We start from the raw sequence: 8611 nt of genomic DNA on the forward strand, positions 1-8611 counted from the left end.
CGTAACAGCCCACGCAGAGGGCGCCGTCACGTTACACGGAGCATCGGCACGGCCGTGCACGACCGCACCGGATGCATGCAGATGAACTCTGCAGGTGTGGAATCAGAGGGAACACAAGGTCGAGCACACAGCGTTGGCCCTCAGATATGCTAACAGCCGGAGAGTGCAGCGCGCGATCCCGATTACCTGGCTACCGAACACCAAGGGTTGCTGCCTATTAGCATTAAAAAAAAAACACGTCCGACTCCGGTTTTCCTTTTGAGACACGGTGTTCTGTCACAACGTGCAAGTGTCAGTGTGACCCGATTGGGTCGTCCTCCGCCAGTGAAAATTAAAGTCGGAAATCTGTGAATTTGAGGGGAGACGTTCCTCACGTGTAACCCGACCCGAGCGCGGGCCGGATGGGTAATTTCCGAGATAACGATTAATCTGGTTGGAAAGTCAGATCTTTTTCCCGCCTGCGTTTGCACCGCGGGATGGCATCAGTCCTCGGGGGGCCGATTTATCTCTGAAGAATGAGCCCACGGGACGTGATAGCGCCCAGCGACGACTTGCTTCCCTTTTCATCGCACAAACACACACCTAATCTAATCTAATCTTTTTGTTTACTCCTTTATCCCCCTCCTCCCCCGCAGTTCCTCGGCAAATCTGACTAAGCATCCGTGTTCTTTAAAAAGGCGCCGCGCCCCGGAAGACGTTCTGTCAGGAATGATAAATAACGGGGTGGCGGCGTCAGCGGAGATCCGGGTTACAGAGAATAGCGCTTGATGGGGAATTTCATCAGGTATTTATGGCAAAGCTGTGCACTACATCACGAGCATGATTTAGTGGATGGTGAATGATAGTATAGCTGCTGGTGATGAATCTGTATTCTCCATCCTGGGAGGTCATCCACATGACATCAAGAACGATTAGGGGCCTTGTCCCCAATCTATCAGGGGACAATCGGTGCATTTCATCATCAGCCCCTTTCTCTTTTTACAGGCTCCCAGTGGGAGACAGCTCGTGTGGTCATGGACAAGGTCACTGTCCAACTTCATGTGTGCCAGGATTTTTTTTTAGGTGCATGTGTGTTTTTTTCCGCTGAAGATCCACCCGAAGACAGGGGAAGGGCCCGGCCGTCCCCTATCTGAGACGTGATCCATCAGAGCTGGGTGTGACCCTGGAGGACGGCTGCGGTCCGGCGGTGTACACGCTCACCCAGGACGGGTCCAAGGTTCTGCTGCTGTCCTCGGGGAGCCGGTAGAGTTACAGGACTCATTAGACGCTGAAGGGTGGGGGACTCTGGGGACCCCACCCTTCAGCTCGGTCCAAGTCCGGTCCTACGAGACACCTTCGTGTCACTGATGTCGACCGCTAACTTTGTCATAGCTGTGAGACCATGTTGACACCTTAGGACGCTGCTGTCATTTTCCAAGGTTGATGATGACAATGTTCGGAGCACGTGAGCAAAATGGACACGTCTGGGCTACACACACACACACACACACACACACACACGCACACGCACAACACACGCACACACACACACACACACACACACACACACACAAACATACAGTATGTCCTGACTAATGTTTATGTCATGTTAATGTTGTGTTTTCAGCTGTGCTTTCGTAAAACAAAAAATCGCGCATTACTTTCTATATATGTACACACACACACACACACACACACACACACACACACAGTTCAAGGCCAGTGTTTTTGTATTGTTTTGTGTGCAAATAAATAACACAAACAAAGAAAAACTAGGAAGAAAGAATAGAAAAGAGGAAGAATTGAAAAAGAAAAAAGGCCAGTACGACAGACTTTTACAGACATTCGTATAAACATAGCCACATTACACCAGGACACAGCCCGCCCAGTGACCCCACCCCGGGGTAGAAGAAACCGAAAGACGTCCCGACGCCCACGATCCCGACCCCGAGCCAGAACAGCAAAGGACCACTGAAAGGGCCCCTGCAGCAAAAGGTGTCAGCACCAGATGATCAGGGACGTCACACTCCCAACTCCCCCCCAGAATCCAGGCACCCCAGGCACCAGCGTATAGGGCCAGAGGCTACAAAACCCACACCCCCTCCCCCAGAGCATAGGGCCCTACCCCCCCCCCCCCCCCCCATATGCCCACCCAGCCCAGATGTAGCAGGAGTTTTTGTATCGTGATCACAATACTGTTCAGCCCTCAGTTGCTACAACAATTCCCTTTTTTAGCTCAATTTTAGGTGGAATCCTTCGTTTTCCACCTCCCCGAGCGAGGAGCGGTGAGCCCGGCGAGCTGTTTCAGAGATGGTTGACCAGCGGAGAAGGAAACTTGATCCACAGACCATCCGTTTAGTCGTCTTTCTCTCCTTTTGTTGCTCGGCGTTCTCTCTGGCTCTTCCCTTCCTGTAACAACGCTGAAAGCCTTTGTGTTTCTCTCTCTGCATGGATCCCTCCACCTCGCTTTTTTCTCACTCACTGTTCATCCTTGGCTTCACAGAATCCATCCCTGAGGGCCGATCAATAGTCCGCAACAGCCTTTCAATGAAATCTCCCCTCTGCCGCCGAAGAAAAAGAAGTGGTGTTCAATGGAAGGATAACTCTCTTCCTGCGCTCCTTTTGATTGCTCCCTCTTTCCCATTCTATATATACAACTTCGCCTGTTCTCCTCTTCAATGTAAAGATGGTGTCTTTAGGAGGCAGTAAAGCAGCGATCAGAGGCCATGGCTGTAGAGTTGCTAGAAGTAAACTTCGCTAAGGTGAATGTACCTTTGCAAAACTGCAAATGTCAAGGTATGGACGGCGAGGGTCCAGGTCCAGGGACGAAACCTCCCGCCTCAATATTCAATTCAATTCAATTCAATCTTTATTTATATGGCACTTTTCATACCCTGGGTAGAACAAAGTGCCTCACAAAGGATAAAAACAACAAAGAGAAACAGGAAAATCAAGAAACAAGAGAATCAAGAAGAAGGACAAGAAAAAAACCTGACCCTCCCACCCCCACATATATGCATACATGAGATATATAAGCACACACACTCATATACACACTCACACTCACACACAGATACACACACACATGCATACACACACTCAAACACACACATCCACACATACAAACAAGCTGAGACATGGCCGGGCACCGAGACCTGAGGCGAGGGAGACGCCACCTTTGGGGGGGGCCAACCAGGCCGGGCGAGGCCAAGGTCCATGACCACAGGGGTACCGCCACAAAACTAAAAAACTGAGGGAGTAAAACAGTAAAAATATCAAGTAAAATAGCTTAATAGCTTTAGAGTTTAAAAGAAATCAAAAAATCAATTAAAGGCCTGATTAAAAAGGTGTGTCTTGAGCCTTTTTTTAAAAATCTCAGTAGTCTCTGCGGCCCTGAGGATCTCCGGCCCTGAGGTTCTCCGGCCCTGAGGATCTCCGGCCCTGAGGTTCTCCGGCCCTGAGGTTCTCCGGCAGGCTGTTCCACAGTCGGGGACCATAATAACTGAAGGCCGCTTCCCCGTCAATAGTGGACGGTTGTGATAAATCAGCAAAACGGAGGATTGGATCGGAATAATACATGCAAAATGCCGTCTGTCCATTAGTGAGCATTAGGTTTAGGAATTATCTGGCCATCAATGAATTAAGTATTAAAAGCTCGCGGCTGTCTGGCTTCTCTGTCCTGTCCTTCAGATACGCTTGTGCCCATCGGCCCCTGTGGCCTTCACGCTCCACCTATTAGTAATGGCTTTTCATTGGAAAAGAAAGGAGAGGGCACGTTCAAGACAATAAATACCAAAGACAAAAAAATGAAAGAAATCCAGCACAGAGTTTTCCCATTATTAAACCTCCCCCCAACCCTTCCCTGCCCACAGCGCTCGTATTACCGGGAATCTGTTTTCCTCCAGCAGGCATCAAGTGTGCCGATGTTTTCATCGATGCTGCAGCTTGTTTTCCACGCGCACTGGAGGGCAGGTTTTACTGGTTTAAAACCGGTCTGGCCTGGTCCTCCTCAGGGTTTCTCCTTGTTAGAAGGAAGATTTTCCCGCCGCATTTGCTGGCCTGGAATGTGTTTGTAGTTTCTCTCACACCAGACTCCACACGAACAAAGTGAAACTACAGAGATCGTGTCTGACATGTCGGCGTCCTTCAGATCTGGTCCTGGAGCCGCTGGGTTAAGATATTCCGTGTTTGCCGGGCGGGTTTGCCACACGCAGCACGAGTCGTCGCCTTTGCTGTTGCTGATCCGGGTTTCTCCCCAACAGTCGGAGGCTTGTCAGCCTTCGCTTTGTGCTTCTGCGGCTCAGAAATCCACAACACGGCCCTCTGACAGACAGTCCCAGATTAAGATTACTGGTTCGGTGTCGTCTCCTGATAAATATGACACCGCTCGCCTCCGACGCTGACAGCTCAACTGCTGACTTCAACTCTTCCCCGACTCCCATTTTTGACTTAATTGCTTTCCGACGACGTGGCCGTTTTAATCGTCCGGGGGTTTTCGGAGGCACCGCAGTTTAATTTCCAGGTGAAAAGTTATCGGCACGTCTCCAACCCATTATTTCAACCTTTTTCTACTCCAATCCTCCGGTGCGAGTACAAATTGTAACACGGGCTCGTTGGCGCGGGTCACAACCCAATTACTGAGAGTGAACCGCTCTTCATCAGCCACAGAGACCGAGACAGGCAAGTCAGGAGGAGTCGGGGAGCTTCCGGGGGCCTTAAGGGGCTCTCATCATGCAGGAGCAGGGCTCTCGCTGCCTGATCAGCACAACGATGACATTGATGCTCGGGCCAGCCGCCCCGGCTCCTCCCGCATTATTACATGTCCAGATAGCATCTTTAATTCGACTTCCTTTTAAGCCAGGTTGATGTGAGCGTCATTAAACCTCCATTCATGGCGTTAATTACCTGATAAGGCCTGCTGAGGTAAGATGGACAGGGCTTTCAGCAGAGAGAAGCAGCCGATACTCTCCGGCAGTGTCTGCGCCATTGTTCCCTGGTATGATTGTACCGTCGGCCCGTGTCGGACACGCCGGGAGAGTTCGTCAGGGGTGTATGTGAAATAGTGAGTTGGGAGCTGTGAGGCCTGTTTGGGAGCTGTGAGGCCTGTTTCCTCCCCCGACTGGTCGCAACCAGTGACTGAAGACGCCCACGTTGTCACCTGGGAAAATTAAATCTTAAAGTTTGAGTCTTGAATTTAGCTGTTTTGCTTTTTAGCATCTGTTAGCATCCTGACCCCTCCAAACAAAGCTACAAGGGCAGGAAATGTGCACAGGTTTGTTCGAAAAGTAAACAAGGTGTCAACGGTTCACTTCATTAAAAATATCTAGAAATGTCTTTAGAGACAAACTACGTCTGCAACCGGCTATTTTTTCCTTCAAGGGTTGGGGCAGGATGAGAGGCTGCTGCTCTTCTTCAAGCAGCCAATTAAGGACTCTGCTCAAGTGATCATCCATCAAATGTTTAACAGAGATAACGGAGGAAAACTTTGTTCTGTTCATGGAGAGCAGAGGCACAGAGGCAGGAAATTCCATTTGAGTTTGACCTAAGATGAGACGCACACTCGTGGTCCCTCTGATCGCGTCGTATTGGATTAGCTGCTGTCAGTCAGAACAAATGGTCAAATCTGCCTTTGCTTCATAGCTGTAGGGACCAAAATCCAAAAATTCTGACTATTTTTAGATTAGTTAGACCCAGTATGAGCTGCTAAGATGTAAAAAACTGGTTAGCACTTAACAGGAAGGTTCTGGGTTTGGTTCTGGGTAACTAAATGACACAGATGGAGGCTTTGTTGAGATTTATCAACCCCCTGGGTTTAAAACACTGGAATGCATCATGGAAAAATCCATTTGCTGTGTTCCCAAGCAGCGACCCTCAGTTCTCCATCAGTCTGGTGATATTTCCACAGGAACTTCGCTCTCTTCCATCTTCACGCCACCTTACTCAGACCCATGACAATTAAAACCTCCATTTAAGCATGACATTACCTCAATTACCGTGACTCCTGTCAGCGCGGGCTCCGGACGAGCGGAGATTTACGGCAGGAACCTTATTTCTGTAAGCGCAGCGGGACCCTTCGACCTGTTGATGACTTTAACTGGTGTAAAGTGAGGTTTGATGGAGGAAAAGTTATAAAATGTGTGACTCCTCTGGCCTTTTCTCCACCAGAACGTCTGGATGGGTTTACTCACAGGGCAGCAATAAATGTTCATGAAACATGAAGCTAATTCACTTTAAACTGCGTCAGCCCCCCCCCTCCCCCGACGCCGGTAACGCTGCAGAACAGCGCCCGCATGTCGGCGACGAGCCATCTGCTCCGGATAGCAGACGAGGGCCCGGCTGAGAATACCACCCAGAGGAGGCCATATTTGGATGAGCGGAGACAAGATGGTCATCTTTTTCACAGAAACAGATCATCTGACCGGGAGGGGAGGGGGGTGTTGGTGGTGGTGGTGGGGGGGGGGGTGACGCGTCCTCGGCGGCGGGAGACCGCGGCGAGTCGCTGGAGCTTCGGGGGTGTACGCAGCCAAGACAATTAAGGGTTTGTTCTGTTCAGTTTATGGCAATTTCCTGAGATAATCGGACACAAATCCATCACACGTGCCTGAAATTCCACCTACGCGCCAACAGACAAAAGCAGATGGACCCTTCACAGCTTTCTATCACCCACACACACACACACACACACACACACACACACACACACACACACACACACACACACAAGCCTGCTGGAGACCCAGTGCAGTGTGAAAGTTGGGTGGAATAGAAATAATTCAGGTTGAAAATGGGCTTCTGTGCAATCAGCAGAAACTCAGGGGGAGATCAATTAAATTTCCCTCTACAGAGGAAATGCCATACAGACAATATAATCGTCTCTGTTCGGATTCCATTATGTTGTCACCGACCATGAATCACAATGAAAACAGCCTCACAACAGCTTCAATTTCCCAAAAATGTAAATGGAAAATGATTTTTCTAACCCCTGGCTATGTTTTAATTATGTACCAACTGGCTTTGAATCATCTGCCCACCGAGGAATCCTTTCATTTTTAGATTCAATAAAAACATATGTACATTTTCCAATTTCTGCAAGGATCTCAAGTGATTTTTACTTGCTTCGCTTGGTTGCGTCACCATCCACCTCCAGCCTTCCATAATGTCGCCCACACCTGACGTCGCGGATTCCGGTCGAGGTTGTTTCATTTCAAGAGTCTGTCGGAGGGCCGTGTTGTGTTAAGTGGAGGGGAAAAAAAGTCTAAGAAAAATATGTCAAACGCGGAAAAGTCCCAGAGGACCGTCAGTCAGATGGCAGCAACACTTAGAAACTAGAATAGAGCCGGTCAGACGGCATAATTAGGCATTTTAAGTGCTTTACATCATACAGTCAGTCATAATGGAGGCTCTGTGGAATCCAGGGGCCAAGCGGCTGCAGTCACCATGCAACCCCCATGAGAGGGCTGGAGTAAAGAGGTGGGGGGTGGGGGGGAAGGAGGGAAGGGGTCAAACACAGAGAAAGGACAGCGCAAATCATAGAAGCAAGTCCTGAAAGTGGGTCAATTAAAATACAGTTTAAAAGATGAGCCAGAAGCAGCTTCCTGGGTCCACGGACACACGTGAGATAAGTCATTTTAAAACTCTGGCTGATCTGGCTCGCTCTCATTTCTGCCGTCTCTCGCTGCCGTTCTTTAATAATCGAAGCACTTGATGTCCCTGCTGCGGCTTCTTAATGAGCGATGTTTCATTAATGTCGCTGTAATCAGATTACCTGCAGCTAGTCGGGCTCCATCCATCTTCCTCCTCGGAGGCGAACAAAGAATAACACATCTGGAGGAACAGAGACGCTCATCTGGTCCGTCTCCAGCTTCAATCACGTACCAGAGCCTTGTGTTTTATTTGGCTCATGAACCGGTTTATTAATTATAAATGAAGAGTTTAAAGGAGGTTTTAACAGGATGAGCTTCAGGGAAGCTCGGTTAGCGCTACCGCCTGGCAGAAATTTGGAGAAAAACGCGTTTTCCAGTCCATCAAGTCAGCTCTGACTGGGAAAAAGAGAAGAAAGTGAAGAAAATCACATCTCTCGCTCCCTTGTTCTCTGTCAAGCACAGCGTTAGCCAGCACATGATGAGAAACCCATCAGCTGAGGGGAATATCGAGTGGCGCTGCAGAGCCGCGGCTACGGGCAGAAGCTGCATTAATAATGCAACTTTGGACGATCGGGCAGGCACAATACTGTTACTGAGGCCCAAGGATCAGCACCAGAAGTTCAGCTGTGTCGGCTAGCTGCGATAGACTCACTACAGGTCAATTAAGTAGAATTAATCGTAAAACATTAGCATGGTCCCTCTCTGTGGGGGCTACATGGTTACTCCTCCATGTTTCCACAGCAACCTGGGACTGACAGACCAACCCCACTAGCTAATATCACTGCGAGTTTTGTTTGCGGCTTGCTAATTTTGGAATCTCAGACCTCATGTTCAGATATATTTCCAGCAGTGCAGGTCTGTGCTGGAAATACTTTTCAATGCGGCAGCTGCAAGTGCTTTCAGGGTACTACAGAGCACTACAGAACACTCCATGTCTAAAGGTGTGATTTTCATTTGCGGTGATGTTGCTTTCCCTCCCGTAGCTGCTA

The sequence above is a fragment of the Takifugu rubripes genome, chromosome 3 (genome assembly GCF_901000725.2).
Source record: "Takifugu rubripes chromosome 3, fTakRub1.2, whole genome shotgun sequence".
Lineage (NCBI taxonomy): Eukaryota > Metazoa > Chordata > Actinopteri > Tetraodontiformes > Tetraodontidae > Takifugu > Takifugu rubripes.